The following is a 17,750-nucleotide window of genomic DNA, read 5'->3' on the forward strand; positions in this document are numbered from 1 at the left end:
AACAGATGTCAAGGTGATGGAAGTCCCCCATGAGAACCAGGCCTGTGATCTGGAAGCTTCTCTCAGTTGTCTGAAGAAAGCATCGTCTACCTCATCCACCTGATCCGATGGTCTATAGCAGACACCAATCCAACATCGCTACTGTTGCTTCCACCTCTAAACTTTACCCATAGACTCTCAACATGCTTTTCACCCTCTATATACTGGAGCTCTTAGCAATCCTCGTGCTCTCTTACGTACAATGCAACTCCTCCTCCTTTTCTCCCCTGCCTGTTCTTCCTGAACAGTTTATCTCCTTCTCTGGCAGTGCTCCAGTCGTATGAGTCATCCCCGCAAGTCTCCGTTATTCCAATCAAATCATAGTTCTTGGAATGGGCCATGGCTTCTCATTCTTCCTGTTTGTTTCCCAGGCTTCTTGCATTTGGGTACAAACATCTTAAGTAAACAGTTGATCGCCCCACCTTCTCAGTCAGGGGTCCTCCTTTGTTGCTCGTTCCTCCTTGTGATTCTTCCCAGTGTCCGACTTCCTCATTTGCCTCAGGGCTTTGGTCACTGTCCCCCAACGAACCTAGTTTAAAGCCTCCTCACTAGGTTTGCAAGCCTGCCTGCGAAGATGCTCTTTCTTCTCTTGGTTAGGTGGATCCCATCTCTTCCTAGCAATCCTTGTGCCTGGAACAGAGTCCCATGGTCGAAGAAACCAAAGCCTTCTCTGCGACACCACCTGTGCAACCATGTGTTTACTTCCTCAATTTGACGATCCCTACCCGGACCTTTTCCTTCATCCAGAAGGATGGATGAGAACACCACTTGCACTCTGAATTCCTTGATCCGTCTTCTCAGTGCTACATAATTTGCAGTGATCCTCTCAAGGTCATTCTTGGCCATATCGTTAGTTTCTACATGGAGAAGCAGGAAGGGATAGCGATCCAAAGGTTTGATCAGTTTCGGTCACATTCTGAATGATTGCTCCCGGTAAGCAGTGCACTTCTTGAGATTGCAGGTCTGGACGGCAGATGGATGGCTCAGTCCTGTGTAGGAGGGAGTCCCCGACCACCACCACCCATCTTCTTCTTTTGGGGATGATGGTTGTGGAACCCGCATCCCTAGGACTACGCATCCCATGCCTTCTGGTAGAGGGTGTTCCCTTCTGATTTTTTCCCTGAGAGGTCCCCTGGTCCAGCAGAGGAGAAGTCTCCTTACTTGGTCCCATGACTCCTCCCCTGGCTGGAGGTGCTCAGCCTTGCAGTCTCTGACCCCAAACACTAGTCTGCACTCACACCCCCACATTCCTAACTTAATTCAAATTAGTTAATTCAAACTAAGCTAATTTGAACTAGCGCATCTAGGGCTTAAGGATGGCCAGAAGCAGTGCCGGCAGGGCATCAGAGGAGGACTTAGAGTGTGGAGATGCTGTCTCAGGCTAGCCGAGGGCTGCGCTTAAAGGGTCCCGACCCCCACCCCGGACAGACAGTTCTAAGGGGTGCCCCGCTTGCAAAGCAGTCCTGGTTTAGAGTGCCCTGAGTGCCCACACTGGGCACATCACAGCACTCGGCCATCAGCCTGGCTGCACTAGCCGCAGGCTGCCATCCGGGGTGGTCAATCGGGGGGCTGCAGGAGAGTTTCCACCCTGAGTAGCCCGCAGAGCCACCCCAGTCCTCCCCATCGGGGGCTCGTACCCCATTCCTCCCTCACCTCCTTCCACTTACCCCTTCCTAGCCCCCCTTCCTGATGTACAAAATAAAGGACACGTGTTCAAAAATAGAAACTCTCTTTATTGAACAGAACTCGGGGAGACTGGGAAAAGGAGGTGAGAGAGGGGAAGAGAGAGGGTGGGAGAGGGGAGGGCAACCAAAATGATCAGGGGTTTGGAACAGGTCACATATGAAGAGAGGCTAAAGAGACTGGGACTTTTCAGCTTAGAAAAGAGGAGACTGAAGGGGGATATGATAGAGGTCTATAAAAGCATGAGTGGTGTGGAGAGGGTGCATACAGAAAAGTTCTTCATTAGTTCCCATAATAGAAGGACTAGAGGACACCAACTGAAATGAATGGGTAGCAGGCTTCAAACTAATAACAGAAAGTTCTTCTTCACAAAGCAAATAGTCAACCTGTGGAACTCCTTGCTGCAGGAGGCTGTGAAGGCTACAACTAGAACAGAGTTTAAAGAGAAGTTAGATCAATTCATGGAGGTTGGGTCCATGGAGTGGTATTAGCCAGGGGGTAGAAATGGTGTCCCTGGCCTGTTTGTGGAAGGCTGGAGTTGGATGGCACGAGACAAATGGCTTGGTCATTGTCTTCCGTCCATCCCCTCCAGGGTATCTAGTGTTGGCCGCTGTCGGCAGACAGGCTACCAGGCAAGATGGACCTTTGGTCTGACCCAGTACGGCCATTCTAAGCTCAGGGCTCAGGGTCGGCGGTCTCACTGGACCACCCTGATTTTCATGCAAACCTGCTCCTGGGTGGCCAGGCTGGCAGCTCTCCTGCCCTAGACGGCCGTTTTACTGTGTCTAGTGCGGAGGTCGTGGATGAGGTCCACGATGTCCGCAGTAGGCCAGGTGGGCGCCCGCCTCTTGCGGACCTGGGCAGGCTCCCGGGAGCTGCCAGCCTGGTCCCGGGAAGAGGGGGAGGGCTGGATGGCAGCGGGTGGCTGGCTCGTGCCGTGCCAGGTGCAGGGTCTGCTGGCTGGGTGCTGGCAGGCTTGTACCTGGCATGGGCACCGTAGCCAGCCTGTGCCCCTTTAAGGGCTCCGGGGCCGGGAGGGGGGCAGAAGAGTTTGCCTGGTGGTGCCCAGAGTGGCCACCAGGGCAAGCTGGGGAGGGCTAGCCTCCCACTAGTTCGAATTAAGTGGCTACACAACCCTTAATTCGAACTACTTCATTCGAACTAGGCTTTAATTCGTAGAATGAGGTTTACCTAGTTCGAATTAAGTGCTCTGCTAGTTTGAATTAAGTTCGAACTAGCGGTTTGCATGTGTAGCGCCTATTAAAGTTAATTCGAACTAACGGCTGTTAGTTCGAATTAACTTTGTAGTGTAGACATACCCTTTGTCAGGGACTGAGAAGGGGTGACAGGGGAGGGAATCGTCAAGCAATCCCTGTCCTGCTCACTCCCCCTGGGGCACCTGGGATCGGCCGCTGTGTACAGACAGGACACTGGGCTGGACAGGCCTTTGCTCTGACCCAGCCTGGCCACTCTGATGCTCCTGCCTCTTCCTCAATAGTGACAGGTCACAGGGCTCTGCAATGAGCGGCTCCGTTCTCTGCTAACCTGCCTGCTGTTCAACTCCCTTGTGAGGAAACCAGCCTGGCAGGAATTGGACGCTGCGACCTGCCACAGACAGTTGCTGTCACTTTATTCGTCAGTCGGATGCTGCGCTTGGAGCGAGTCAGCAAGAGCCAGAGAACGGAGGAGAACGACAGACGTGGGTTTCGCTCGGACGATGAGCCTCACGTGGGGGCCGAAGGTCAGAGACTGCCCAGGTTTGTGGCTGGTTGTGTTGTTTCGGTGTCTCCTTAGTAGTTGTTTCTGTGAAGGGGGGGGGGGGGAACCTATGGCCCGGGGGCTGAATTTGCATCTGTCCCCTGGGCCTGAGGCTCCCCACCCCTGTGTTAGAGGGAAGCCGGGGGAACTTGGGGCGGGGGGAGGGAGCCAGGTAAGTAGCAGAACTTGCCTTTCTTTGGGGGAAGGGGAGACTTCACAGCTTAGGTGTTGGCATCTGTCACAGTTGGAGTGCAGCCTCCCCACGCCGTGGCCAGAGCGGTGTGACCGGTGTGACTGAGGAGTCAGGCCAGGGACTTGCACAAGATTCCAGTCAGATGCCGTGGAAACGCACAAGGACCGACTGTTAATACCGGCGGCATTTAAGGGAATTTTATGTTGTAACCTCAGGGCGAGATTTCGCTTTCAGTTTTCACAGATGGGACGCGATTCCCCCCAGCTCCACGGCTTTTCCAGTTCTTGCCAAGGGCAGGCGGACCACCAGTTCCTCTCCGCTCCACGACGCTCTGATAGCCGAGAGACCGGCGAAAACGCCCTGAGACATGGAGCTGTGAGCATAGTGCTTAGGTCGATGTCCCAGGAGCGCTGTGAGCTTCAGAGTTGCAAAACTGTACTACAGAATTGGTCCTGTGGCTTATGAGAGCCCCCCCAGAGCCAGCCCCCCTCATTCCCTCCTGCACCCCAACGCTCCAGCCCTGCCTGGAACCCCTCCTGCACCCAAACTCGCACCCAGAGCCAGCACCCCTCACCCCCTCCTACACCCCAACTCTCCAGCCCCGCCTGGAACCCCTCCTGCACCCAAATTCGCACCCAGAGCCAGCCCCCCTCACCCCCTCCTGCACCCCAACTCTCCACCCCCGCCTGGAACCCCTCCTGCACCTAAACTAGCACCCAGAGCCAGCCCCCCTCATCCCCTCCTGCACCCCAACTCTCCACCCCCTCCTGGAACCACTCCTGCACCCAAACTCCTACCCAGAGCCAGCCCCCCTCAACCCCTCCTGCACCCAGACTCTGTGCCCCAGGCTCACTCCAAGGCACACCCCCCCCCCCCACAATTTTGAACTCCTCAGCCCAGAGCCTACCTCCTCCTCACACCCCAACAGCTTGACTGAGCTGGGTACGGTAGGGAGAGGGGGTGAAGCGAGCAGGGCAGAGTTTCAGAGAAGGGGCGGGCTCTCAGGGATGTGGGTCCCACATCGAAGGATTTTTGTGAAAGCGCCTCCCCTCCTCCCACCAGGGAAGAGGGCTGGGATACAGACCCAGGCAGGACCCGCCTGGTGACGCTGTCCACCACAAACAGCACATATTGGGGCACAGCTCCGGCTGTTCCCCTGGGTCTGGTGCTGCTGGCAACAGCGTTAGCCTCCAGGCTCCCTGCGGCCTCCACACGGCCTCTGTCCCTGGGCTGGAGGCAGGAGCCACAGGCTGCCAGGCCATCCTCATCACAAGCCTCTTTATAACTTTGGGCAAGCTCCCCTCTGGGGCCCTAGTCTCCCTGACCGGGGCAGAGGCTGAGATGTCGGGGGAACCCAGGCCAGCCCGCTACTCCAGGGTCCGGCCCAGGGCAGCTAGGGCAGCAGCAACAGGCAGGGTTACAGCCACGTGCAACCTGGCAGCTTTTTCCCCTAGGCCACATCCCCAAACGATCCCTCCCAGCCCCCCCTCCCCTCCAGCCAGTCCTTCTTTTATAGCAGCCACAAGTGTTAATTGGCTGCAGGTGTTTAACTAGCCGGTGGCTTCTAGCAAGTTCCTCTTGACCCCAGGTGGCTGCCTGATGATGCTGGACTGAGGCTTTGGCCCTTTCTCACACAGGGAAAGGAGAAACCAACCAGCTCCTTGTTTGGAAATCAGGGGAGTGGCCGTGTGGATGCTCCGCTGGCTGAGCGGCGCAGAAATCAGCTGAGCGCCACGGTGGGAGAGGGAACTGCCCAGAGGGAACTGCCAGGGGGCGGGGCCTGGATGAGCGTGCGTCTCTGACATCAGGAAAGGGCGCCTGATTCAAAGGGAGAAAAGCGGAGCAGACACAGAGGACGCGGAGGAGGCGGAGAGGAGAACGGAGGAGGCAGAGGACAGAGAGAGAGAGAGTGAGAGAGACGCAGAGGAGGAGGAGAAGAGAAACGCAGAGTGAGAGGAGGGAGGGGGAGAAGAGAAGGAGAGAGAGGCAGGAGGCGGAGGGGGCTGAAAGAGAGAGGGCGAGGCAGTAGGAGGAGAAGAGAGAGAGAGGCCCTTTGTGCTGCTTGCTCCCGTGCGGCGGCCCAGCTGAGTGGCACAGAAGTCAGCCAAGCGCCACGGCGGGAGGCGAAGGGGGGTGGCGCAGTGACATACACACCCGGAGGCGGGGCCTGGACGAGCGTGCATCCCCGACAGAGACAGAGGAGAGCGGAGAGAGAGTGAGAGGCAGGAGGGGAGAAGAGAAAGAGCGAGACGGAGAGAGAGAGGCAGAAGGCGGAGGAGAGCTGAGAGAGAGGAGGGGAGGCAGGAGGAGGAGAGAGAGAGAGAGAGAGAGACGGAGCGAGATACCGGAGGCTCAGGAGGGAAGACTGACGTGGAGGAGAGACCTGATAATCCCGTCTTTTGACAGGCTAATTGACTAGTTTTGAAATAAGGGGGAATCTCTCACAATAGCTCCCTAGTGTCGACCAGGGCCCAGCCTTTGGTACGTGGGATGGGGGCGGGGGAGCAGGCAGCGCCCAGGTATGGGGAATGGCACGGCACAGAAACCCTGGCACAAGCAAGGGGATGGAGGGGTCCAGCAAGCCCTAGGGGTGGGCAGTGCAGCGGGCCAAAGGGCAATCTCACCAAACACAGCCAAGGCCCCGCTGGACGTGCCCTGGAGCTGAACTTCTCAAGCACCTTCTGTTCTCACCCTCCATGTCAGACCCTGCCGAAGCCCCGTGTCAGCTCCTGGACTTTTTTTAATTTGTAGAGAGACATTAACAGGACTTCTGGGTGTTAGCGCTGGTTCGCCTGCCCCCTTCAGCCACTGGCATCCTCCCCACAATTCTGTGCCTCAGTTTCCCCTCACACCACAATCTCTGTGTAGACCATAAGCCATTGAGGAAGGAGCCCAGCTCTTGTTGTGTGTCCAGGCAGCCTCCAGCACTGCTGAAGCCCTGATCTCAACTGGGGTCTTTGCAGCACCACAACAGAGATTTTAGTCTTGACTAGAGTCTGTCTGTTCGACGCCTGGCCCAGTGTGTGCCCTGGTTTCGATCTGGCTGGCACTTGATGCAGAGAGATGCAGAGAGACTCAGGGAGTTGAGGATAGAAGCCAGACAAATGGGAGTCGCTCTCTCACACACCCACAGTAAAAAAAGTCATGTTCACTTGATTGCTCGTGGCCTCCCCTCCTGTTCACCACACTCCCTGCAGCTTCCTTGTGTGTCTGAATGACCAGACAGGTCGGAATCCTGGCTCTGGTGGTTTCCAGTGGCAGGGAGTTCCACAGATCAAAGACCTCACAACAGAAAAGGGGTAGCACTTAATCTGTTTAAATCTACATTTTAAAGAGGCAGCCCTGCAGGGGGGTTAAGGGTCGTCCACATTATCCTAGGTGGGCGGGTCTCTGTGGATCCTAGCCCGCTGCCTCACTTTCCCGGCAGCCTCTGGAGGGGCTGGTTTACAGTGGCACCAATGTAACCTGGACACGGGTCGTTGGCCCCCTCTGCTGGCCGGATCCTGTAAAGCAGGATAGGGAGCTGCTAAAGCTACAGGGCTGCAGACGCTGCTCCTTTCATTCCAATGTTAAACGTGCCCCCCCAATCCCCCATCCCTGCCCAAGTTCAGGGTTCACTCCAAGCCCAGGGCATGTTTCCAGGAGCTGTTCTGTGCAGGAGGCAGCAGGGGCCTGGTATCCCCAGGTGGCTGCTCTAACCCCAGGGGGTTTCCAGCCCTGGCTGGCGGCCCTGCCAGAAACCCACATTCACAGTGTAATTAAAGGGCAGTTTTATGACAAAAAGTGGGACTATTCTGGGATGTAAAAGGCCCCACAATTAAACCAGCCTCCTTTCCCCTCCCACCCAAGGGCCTGTCGGAGGGGTGGCACGGGAGAAAGCCATGCAGACTGCTTCCAGGTGCGAGTGTGTGTGTGTGTGTGTGTGTGCCTGTGTACATACTCTCCCCATTCCATTACTAGGGGTTGTCCTAGCTCCAATCATACACACAACCAGGCTTCCGACACCCCCAAAACACGCACTAAAATGAAATGTGCGGAAATCCATCAGGCCACCACCAACAGACACATGTAATTCCCACACGCACACTGCACAAGCACTGACACACTATCCCAAACATGATCCAAGGCTCACGATGACACACAGAATCCAGGACTCAGGATAATACACACACACACACACACACACACAGAGCAGAGGTGTGCTGCTTACTGGGAGCTCAAATTCAGGATGTGACTGAGAGGGTTACAAAACTGATCAAACCTTCGGATCACTACCCCTTCCTGCTTCTCCATGTGGGAACTAACGATACGGCCAAGAGTGACCTCGAGTGGGTCACAGCAGATTATTTAGCGCTGGGAAGAAGGATCCAAGAATTCGGAGTGCAAGTGGTGTTCTCGTGCATCCTCCCTGTTGAAGGGAAAGGACTGGGCAGAGATCGTCGAATAGAGGACATAAATGCGTGGTTGCACAGGTGGTGTCACAGAGAGGGCTTTGGTTTCTTCGACCACGGGACTCTGTTCCGGGCACAAGGATTGTTAGGAAGAGATGGGATCCACCTAACCAAGAGAGGAAGGAGCATCTTCATGTGCAGGCTTGCAAATCTAGTGAGGAGGGCTTTAAACTAGGTTCATTGGGAGACGGTGACCAAAACCCTGAGGGGAGTGGGAAAGTCAGATACCGGGAAGAAATGCAGAGAGGAACGAGTAACAAAGGGGTACCCCTGATTCGAATGGAGAGGATAGGGTGATCAACTGGTTATCTGGAGTGTTTGTACACAAATGCAAGAAGCCTGGGAAACAAACAGGAAGAACTGGAGGCCCTGGCCCAGTCCAAGAAATATGATTTAATTGAGATAACAGAGACTTGGTGGGATGACTCGCATGACTGGAGCGCTGTCATGGAAGGGTATAAACTGTTCAGGAAGAACAGGCAGGGGAGAAAAGGAGGAGGAATTTCATTGTATGTAAGAGAGCACTATGACTGCTCTGAACTCCTGTATATAGGGGGAGAAAAGCCTGTGGAGAGTCTATGGGTTAAATTTAGAGGTGCAAACAACAGCAGTGATGTTGTGATTGGTGTCTGCTACAGGCCGCTGAATCAGGTGGATGAGGTAGATGAGGCTTTCTTCGGACAACTGAGAGAAGCTTCCAGATCACAGGCCCTGGTTCTCGTGGGGAACTTTAATCACCTTGACATCTCTTGGGAAACCAATACAGCAGTGCACAGGCAATCCAGGAAGTTTTTGGAGAATGTTGGGGATAACTTCTTGGTACAAGTGCTGCGGGATCTGACCAGGGGCCGTGCGCAGCTTGACCTGCTGCTAACAAACAGGGAGGAACTAGGAGAGGAAATAAAGGTGGGTGATAACCTGGGAAGCAGTGATCATGAGATGGTAGATTTCAGGATCCTGACTAAAGGAAGAAAGGAGAGTAGTAAAATACACCCCTTGGACTTCGGAAAAGCAGCCTGTGACTCCCTCGGAGACCTGATGGGCAGGATTCCCTGGGATGCTAAAATGAAGGGGAAAGGAGTCCAGGAGAGCTGGCAGGATTTTAAAGAAGCCTTATTGAAGGCACAGAAAGAAACTATCCCGATGCGCAGGAAAAGAAACAAGCATGGTAGGAGACCGAATTGGCTTACCGGGGAAATCCTTGGTGAACTTAAGCACAAAGAGGGAGCTTACAAAAAGTGGAAACTTGGACAAATGACCAGGGAGGGGTATAAATGCATTGCTTGAGAATGCCGGGGGGTTATCAGGAAGACGAAAGCACAATTGGAATTGCGACTGGCAAAGGGTGTGAAGGATAACAAGCAAGGTTTCTACAGGCAAATTAGGAAGAAGAAGGTGATCAGAGAGGGTGTGGGGCCCTTACTGGATGAGAGGGGGTAACCTAGTGACAGATGATGTGGGAAAAGATGAAGTACTCAATGCTTTCTTTGCCTCTGTCTTCACGGAGGAGGTCAGCTCCCAGACTAAGGGCATGTCTACACTTGCCCCGTAGTTCGGACTAGGGAGTCAAATGAAGCATACCGAAGTTGCAAATCAAGCGCGGGATTTAAATATCCTGCGCTTGATTAACATAATCGCGGCCGGTCGCCATTTTAAAATGCCAGTCGCCTGATTTAATTCGCCGTGTGTAGACGCGGTAGTCTGATTGAAAACCCTTTCCTCGAATTAACTGTTTCTCCTCATTGCACATAAGAAGAGAGGCTGAGGGAGTTGGGTCTGTTCAGTCTGCAGAAGAGAAGAGTGAGGGGGGATTTGATAGCAGCCTTCAACTTCCTGAAGGGAGGTTCCAAAGAGGCTGGAGAGAGGCTGTTCTCAGTAGTGACAGATGCAGAACAAGGAGCAATGGGCTCAAGTTGTGGTGGGAGAGGTCCAGGTTGGAGATTAGGAAAAACTATTTCCCTAGGTGGGTGGTGAAGCGCTGGGCTGGGTTCCCTAGGGAGGGGGTGGAATCTCCATCCCTCGAGATTTTTAAGTCTCAGCTTGACCAAGCCCTGGCCAGGTTGATTTAGTTGGATTGGTCCTGCCTAGAGCAGGGGGCTGGACCTGATGACCTTCTAAGGTCTCTTCCAGCTCTATGGTTCTATGATACTCAGGGCCGGTGACTCTGATTGTGACCCTGCCCGGGCCTCCGTCGAGAACTGCCAGCCCGACAGACAGTTTGCGGCTCCAGAGCCCCCTGGCTCAGACCCCAGACCGGCTCCAGCTCCCGCCCCAGCACCAGGAAGACACTTCTCCTCTGCTGCCTCCTCTGGGCCCTGCTGGAGACAGGTGAGAACGGGGCCGGGAGGTCTCTGAACCTTGCCCAGTGCGGTCACACTAAAACCCACCCAGGAGAGTTGCTCTGCAGGGGAGGGGCTGTCCCCCCCCCCCACGGGGTGAAATGTGCCCCAGGTCTGAGATCTTCTCTCCCACTGCAACTGGAGCCCATTGCTCCTCGTTCTGCCACCTGCCCCCACTGAGAACAGCCTCTCTCCAGCCTCTTTGGAACCCCCCTTCAGGGAGTTGCAGGCTGCTCTCAAATCCCCCCTCACTCTTCTCTTCTGCAGACTGAACAAACCCAAATCCCTCAGCCTCTTCTCATAGGTCACGTGCTCCAGCCCTGAATCATTTTGGTCGCCCTCTGCTTGACCCTCTCTAATGCGCCCACATCCTTTCTATAGCGAGGGGCCCAGAACTGGACACAATACTCCAGATGTGGCCTCCCCAGAGCAAAATAAAGGGGAATAATCACTTCTCTGGATCTGCTGGCAATGCTCCTCCTAATGCCCCTAATATGCCATTAGCCCTCTTGGCTACAAGGGCGCCCTGTTGACTCATCTCCAGCTTCTCATCCACTGTAACCCCCAGGTCCTTTTCTGCAAAACAGCTCTTTAGCCAGTTGGTCCCCAGCCTGTAACAGTGTTTGGGATTCTTCCATCCCAAGTGCAGGACTCTGTACTTGTCCTTGTTGAAACTCATCAGATTTCTTTTGTCCCAATCCTCTAATCTGTCCAGATCACTCTGGATCCGATCCCTGCCCTCCAGCATATCCACCTCTCCACCTAGTTGTGCAATAGAGGGACAGAGAACACTAGCAAAAACCCAAGAAATGCAGGGCAAGGTCCCAGCTGGGTCAATGGGCCGTAGCTCCATTGGACTCAATGGGCGAGATCCTAGGAGTGTCAATGGGCCATAGCTGCCTTGGAGTCAATGGGGAAGTCCCCAGGTGGGTCAATGGGCCGTAGCTCCATTACAATCAATGGGCCTGAAGATAGGGTTCAGCACCTTTGCTTTTGCTTCTCTAGGGACCTGTATTTTGTGTGAGGTCTGTGTCGGCGTCCACAAGGACTGTACGGGCCCTTTGCAAGTCTGCAGGGAGCAGCTGGATTCCTGTGGGATCATTAAAGCAGAATCCGTAGCATGTAGATGCAGGAGACCTTGAACCAGTCCAGAATACAGGGGCTATTGTGTTATAGCAGGGGGCCTGGGAGCCAGGACGCCTGGGTTTTCTTTGTGGCTGTGCCAGGGGCTTGGGCTGGTGGGTGGAGGAGAGAGGCTGGGGGAGTCTCTCTTTGGTCCTGGCAGGGGTGCGGTGTCTGGTGGGTTAGAGCCGAGGGAGTCAGGACTCCTGGGTTCTCTCCCTGACTCTGAGAGGAAAGAGAAATCCAGTGGGTGAGGGGCAGCTAGAGGCACCAGTCCTGCTGGTTCTCTACTGACCTTGGGTGAGTCATGCCTCAGTTTCCCCCTCTCCCGACAGGACATAATCACACCTGTGAAGCATTGCGAGGGACAGGCAGAGACCTGAAGCCTCATCTCCTCTTCCTCCCATACAGGAGAGATAAAGACCCCGATCTTTGTGAAGGCCTGAGTGTCCTCCAGCCAGTGCAACCTTGCACCTCTCTACATGACTTTTGGGAACAGGATCTCTACTTTGTTGGGGAGGCCTGCGAAACAGTCACTGTTAGCGGTACAGCGCCCATCTCCATCTCCAGCATGTCTGCTCTCGCGCGCCCCCTGCCCTGCCTGGTCCCGTCAGGCCTCTCGGTGGGAAAACGGAACGGGATTAGGAAAGAACCTTTATTTCCCCTGCCCTGCAGGGGGCATTTCATTGGATAACACTGAAACTCTGGGTGGGGGTGAGGTCAGTGGACTGGGCTCTAGGCTTGCACCAGGTGTGAACTGGATCCAGGATTCCCTGCTGCAAACCTCTCCTTTCCTGTTCCCCAAAGCTGCAGTGCTCCCTGCCCCGATGTCCGCTGGAGCTTGTCCCCTGATCTGACTGGTTTTGCTCCATTTTTCCCAGTGCCCCCAGCTAACACTACCCGAATGGCTGGTGCTGCCCAGCCTGTTTCTCTGTGTTCTCCAATCACTGCACTGAAGAGATCATCGACTGCACAGGTGCCCGGACCCACTGCCTGCATGTCAGAGGCACAGTGAAAAGTGGTAAGTCCGATTTTCCCACCCAGGAGCCATCACATGTATGGGCGGGCCCCTGTGGTGGGGAACGTTAAAGAGTTCTTGTAGATAAAACATTGGAAGGGAAAGTTGTTTCAAATCACAATAATGAACCAGTCTGATTTTTCCCAGAGTTTGTTTTCATGGGGGTCTCTTCTGACTGAAACAGTCTGGCGAATTTGAATTCACAAAATGTGTTCACATTTCTATTTTTAACTGCAGAAAGGTTTGAGCTGAAAAATCTCAGAGCACCAGAGAATTTCTGAGCACTCTCTGGCATAAGAGAGGAGATGAAATTGAAAAGGGTGAAGTGCATTATGATTAAAATAAATGCTTTTTTCCAGCCAATAACCTGTTAGTCTTTGGAACTCTCCACCACTGGAAATTGCTGTGGTCAAGAGCTATGTAAATTTCTAAAAGATTCTTGTTGATCAAGAAGAGCTGGAGTGATTATAATAAATGATCAGAAAACTGTTGAACCTTCTTTTTCCGGTCTTACGCTGATTTCTAGCTATTAGCAATATCCCTCATACTTGGTGGTTCAGATACCTTTCTGTACAGGATCTAGTGCTGGCCGCTGGTTGAGGCAGGATACTCTCCTGTGCCCAGCGCCCTGCGCAAGGGACCCCCAAACTGCTTTGGTGTCACTCTCTTTGTAGAATAGCAGGCTCTAAAATAATACAAATGAAGTGACAGTACAACCTCACCCTGCCTGGGTCTGCTGCAGAAATCTCCCAGCTGGGGGGACCTGGAAGTGCCAGAGATATTTCTTTTTTACTGGTTGTGGAACTGTGTGAGTGTACGTCTACACTAGCCCCCTAGATTGATGTAGGGAGGCTAATGAGGGCGACCAAAATTGCAAATGAAGCACAGGATTTAAATATCCCGCGCTTGATTTGCATGTTCCCGTCAGGTCGCCATTTTTGAAATTTGCAAGCCCGAAGTAACTGCCCGCATCTACACACAGCAGTGAAACGGGATTCTGAAATAAAGCCCTAACTTGAATTAGCTGGAGAACCTCATTGCAGGAGGAATAACAGCTAATTTGAGTTAGGGCTTTATTTCGGAATCCCGTTTCCTGCCGCGTGTAGACGCGGGCAGTTACTTCAGGCTAGTCAATTTCTAAAATGGCGACCAGCCTGGAACATGCAAATCAAGCGTGGGATATTTAAATGCCGCACTTCATTTGCAATTTCAGTTGCCCTCATTATCCTCCCTAGATCGATCTAGGGGCCTACTGTAGACGTACCCTAACAGATGCCCCAACTGAGATCAGGGCCTTTTTGTTCCAGGTGTTCCACAAACCCATTGGCTGAGGTGAATCCTCTGCTGCCCACTTGCCATTGCAAAAAATTGGGAGTTCCCATGTGCCAGGGTCTGTACAGGTCGTTTGGATGATATCTGGTTAAGGATCCCACCACTGCCACCATCCGTGAGCAACACCATTGCCAGGTGAATGGTGGCACTAACATTGGCCTGTTAGAGTTCGTTAGAGATCAGGGGTTCACTGAGTGACACTGCATCAGAGCAGAGGAAGAGAGACCGTTGTAGGATCCCAGATGGGCAGCAGCGAGTGGCTCCAAGGGGGAAGGTGACCGTGTTGTATTGGACAAGAGATATAAAAGGCTTCCCAAAGGGGTTCCCAGACACTGACCCTCTTGCTTTGACTCCCACAGGTGAGACAAGCATAAAGACCACCCTGAAAGGCTGCACCAGTAAGTCTGCCAGCACTAATATACAGCAGCTCAAAGGGAGCTTTGGGGGGTTCAATGTGGATCTCACCATGGCCGAATGCAGCCCAGCCTCCTCCCGCGTGGCCACTGTGGCTCCAGAACCAGATGGACTTGTCCTCCCAGCCCTCCTTACCGTCCTGCTGGTGAACGGCCTCTCCTGATCCCCCTCTCCTGTCACAGCCCCGCTGCCCTGGGGAGCCAAGGTGCTGGTGGCAGGGCTCGGATTCACTTTCCCTGGAACGGGATTAACAGAATAAAACAGACACAAGAAAACTGCACAGTAGCAGGTGTCTGTGTCTGTTGGGGGGGGGGAACGATTCTTGGATCGTGTGGGGGCTGATTCTGGGATCGTGTCTGTGTCTATCTGTAATAGTGGATCTCAGATATTGTGTGTCTTCCTGTGTGTGATAATGAGAACTAGACTCTGTGGCTGTGTCTAGACTGCAGGCTCCTTTTGGAAGAAACTTTTCCAGAAGAGATTTTCTGGAAAAACGTCTTCTGAAAGGGAGCAGCCACACTGCCAAAGCACATTGAAAAAGCGATCTGCTATTCAAAAGATAGCGTCCACACTGAATGGACGCTCTCTCGCATGTGAGCTGTGGTTACTGTGGGTGGAGTGGCTACCAGGGCACCTGTGCTTCTTCCTCTTTCTTCTCTTGGAAAGAACTCCCTCTTCCCCCTCCACACAGGCCTTTTTCCAGAAGAGCTCTTTCGGAAAAAGGCTTCTTCCTCGTAGAATGAGGATTACCAATGCCAGGAAAAACCCCTCTGCTCTTTTGATTTGCTTTCGAAAGAACATGATTGCAGTGTGGATGTAACTCAAGTTTTTTCAGAAAAATGGCCATTTTCCCGAAAAAAACTCTGTCACGTAGACGTACCCTGTGCGTGTGTAATCATGAGTTTGGGACCGTGTGTTCGTGTGTGTGTGATAGCAAGTCTTGGATCATGTATGTGTAATCACGCCTTGGACTGTGTGTCTATGTATTGAACTGTGTGTGTGTGTGTGTGTGTATAATCCCAAGTCCTAGACTGTGTGTGTCATCATGAATCTTGTGTGTGATACTGAGTCCAGGGTTGTGTGGTGTGCATCTGGGGATTATGTGTGTCTCCTTGCTGGTGGTCTGATGGATTTCCTCACATTTAATATTAGGGGAGTTCAGGGAGAATCTGAAGCCTGGTTCTGAGACTGATTAGAGGTAGGACGGCCCCTTGAAATGGAATGGGGAGAGGATGCACACAGGCGTGCACACACACACGCAAACCCACAAATGCACACACATGGAATGCAGCCTGCACAGCCGTCTCCTATGCCACCCCTCTGGCAGGCCCTCATGCGGGATGGGAAATGAGGTTGGTTTACTTGTGGGGCCTTATACAGCTTAGAATAGTCATAAAATCGAAAATCTGTTCAGCTGACTCCCCTCCCCCACTGCTGCCCTTTAATTACACTATGAAAGCGGTTTTCTGGCAGGGCCGTCAGCCAGGGCTGGAAACCCCCCGGGGTTAAAGCAGCCACCTCGGGATGCCAGGGCCCTGCTGCCTCCTGCACAAAGTAGCTCCTGGAAACATGCCCTGGGCTGGGAGTGAACCCCGGACTCAGGCAGAGATGGGGGATGGTGGGGGAGGGCGGGGTTGATGAACACAGGCGCCTTTAACATTGGAATTAAAGGAGACGCATCTGCAGCCCTCTAGCTTAACAGCTCCCTATCCTGCTTTACAGGATCCGGCCAGCAGAGGGGGCCAACGACCCGTGTCCAGGTTACACTGGTGCCACTGTAAACCAGCCCCTCCAGAGGCTGCAGGGAAAGTGAGGCAGCGGGCTAGGATCCACAGAGACCCGCCCACCTAGGATAATGTGGACGACCCTTAACCCCCCTGCAGGGCTGCCCCTTTACAATGTAGATTTAAACAGATTAAGTGCTACCCCTTTTCTGTTGAGAAGGCATTGATCTGTGGAACTCCCTGCCACTGGAAACCACCAGAGCAAGGATTCCGACCTGACTGGTCATTCGGACACACAAGGAGGGTGCAGGGAGTGTGGTGGGGAACAGGAGGGGAGGCCACGAGCAATCAAGTGAACATGACATTTTGCTACTGTGTGTGTGTGTGTGTGTGTGTGTGTGTGTGTGTGTGTGTGTGTGTGTGTGAAAGAAAGCGACTCCCATTTATCTGGCTTCTATCCTCAACTCCCTGAGTCTCTCTGCATCTCTCTGCATCAGGTGCCAGCCAGATCAATACCAGGGCGCACACTGGGCCAGGCATCGAACAGACAGACTCTAGTCAAGACTAAAACCTCTGTCGTGGTGCTGCAAAGACCCCAGTTGAGATCAGGGCTTCAGCAGTGCTGGAGGCTGCCTGGACACACAACAAGAGCTGGGCTCCTTCCTCAATGGCTTATGGTCTACACAGAGACTGTGGTGTGAGGGGAAACTGAGGCACAGAATTGGGGGGAGGATGCCAGTAGCTGAAGGGGAGCAGGAGAACCAGCGCCAGCACCCAGAAGTCCTGTTAATGTCTCTCTACAAATTAAAAATGTCCGGGAGCTGACATGGGGCGTTGGCTGTGTCTGCCACAGCAGGTGACAACAGAAGGTGCTTGAGAAGTCCAGCTCAGGACACGTCCGGCGAGGCCTTGGCTTTGATTGGTGAGATTGCTGCGCACAGACTGACCCGGCAGAGGAGATGGCAGCTGCCAAACAGGTCTGGCTCCGTCTCTGGAGACCCCCAGGAGAAATGAAGCAGAGGGGATGGATGGGATTGGGATTATTAATGTGAGGGGTCTCGCCCTACAAAGCACGCATTGGCCAGCTGCACAGCCCACCCCCAGGGCTTGCTGGACTCCTGCATCCCCTTCCTCGTGTCGGGGTCTCTGTGCTGCATCATTCCCCACTCCTGGGTGCTGCCTGCCCCCTCCCATCCCTCATGCCAAAGGCTGGGCCCTGGTCTACACTAAGGAGCTATTGTGAGAGAACCCCCCTCATTTCAGAATAACCAGCAGAGCATCCACACAGCCAAGCCCCTAATTTCCCAAGAAGGGGCTGGTTGGTTTTCCTCTTCCCTAAGGCTGTGTCTACATTCCATGTTTCTTGCGCAAGAACAGCCGTTCTCACGCAAAAACTTGCCGGCTGTCTATACTGCACGCGCGTTCTTGCACATGTAAATTTACAGTACAGCGTTGTGAAACAGGGCTTCTTCCAGAAGGGTTATTCCTCTCCCCATGAGGAATAAGCCCCCTTGCGCAAGAGCTCTTCCACAAAGGGCAGTGTAGACAGGCAACATGAATTACTTGCGCAAGAAACCCCTATGGTTAAAATGGCCATTGGAGCTTTCTTGCGCAAGAAAGCGTCCACACTGCCATGGATGCTCTTGCGCAAAAGCACATGGCCGTGTGGACGTGCTC

At 53.6% G+C, this 17,750-nt stretch overlaps 1 pseudogene; it reads left to right on the forward strand.

Annotated features, from left to right (window-relative positions):
* The first annotated feature begins 3,366 nt into the window (after positions 1 to 3,366).
* On the forward strand, positions 3,367 to 14,512 carry LOC149521879 (phospholipase A2 inhibitor gamma subunit B-like; annotated as a pseudogene).
* The last annotated feature ends 3,238 nt before the right edge of the window (positions 14,513 to 17,750 follow it).

Source organism: Pelodiscus sinensis, chromosome 22 (assembly GCF_052426305.1).
Source record: "Pelodiscus sinensis isolate ZL-2025 chromosome 22, ASM5242630v1, whole genome shotgun sequence".
Lineage (NCBI taxonomy): Eukaryota > Metazoa > Chordata > Testudines > Trionychidae > Pelodiscus > Pelodiscus sinensis.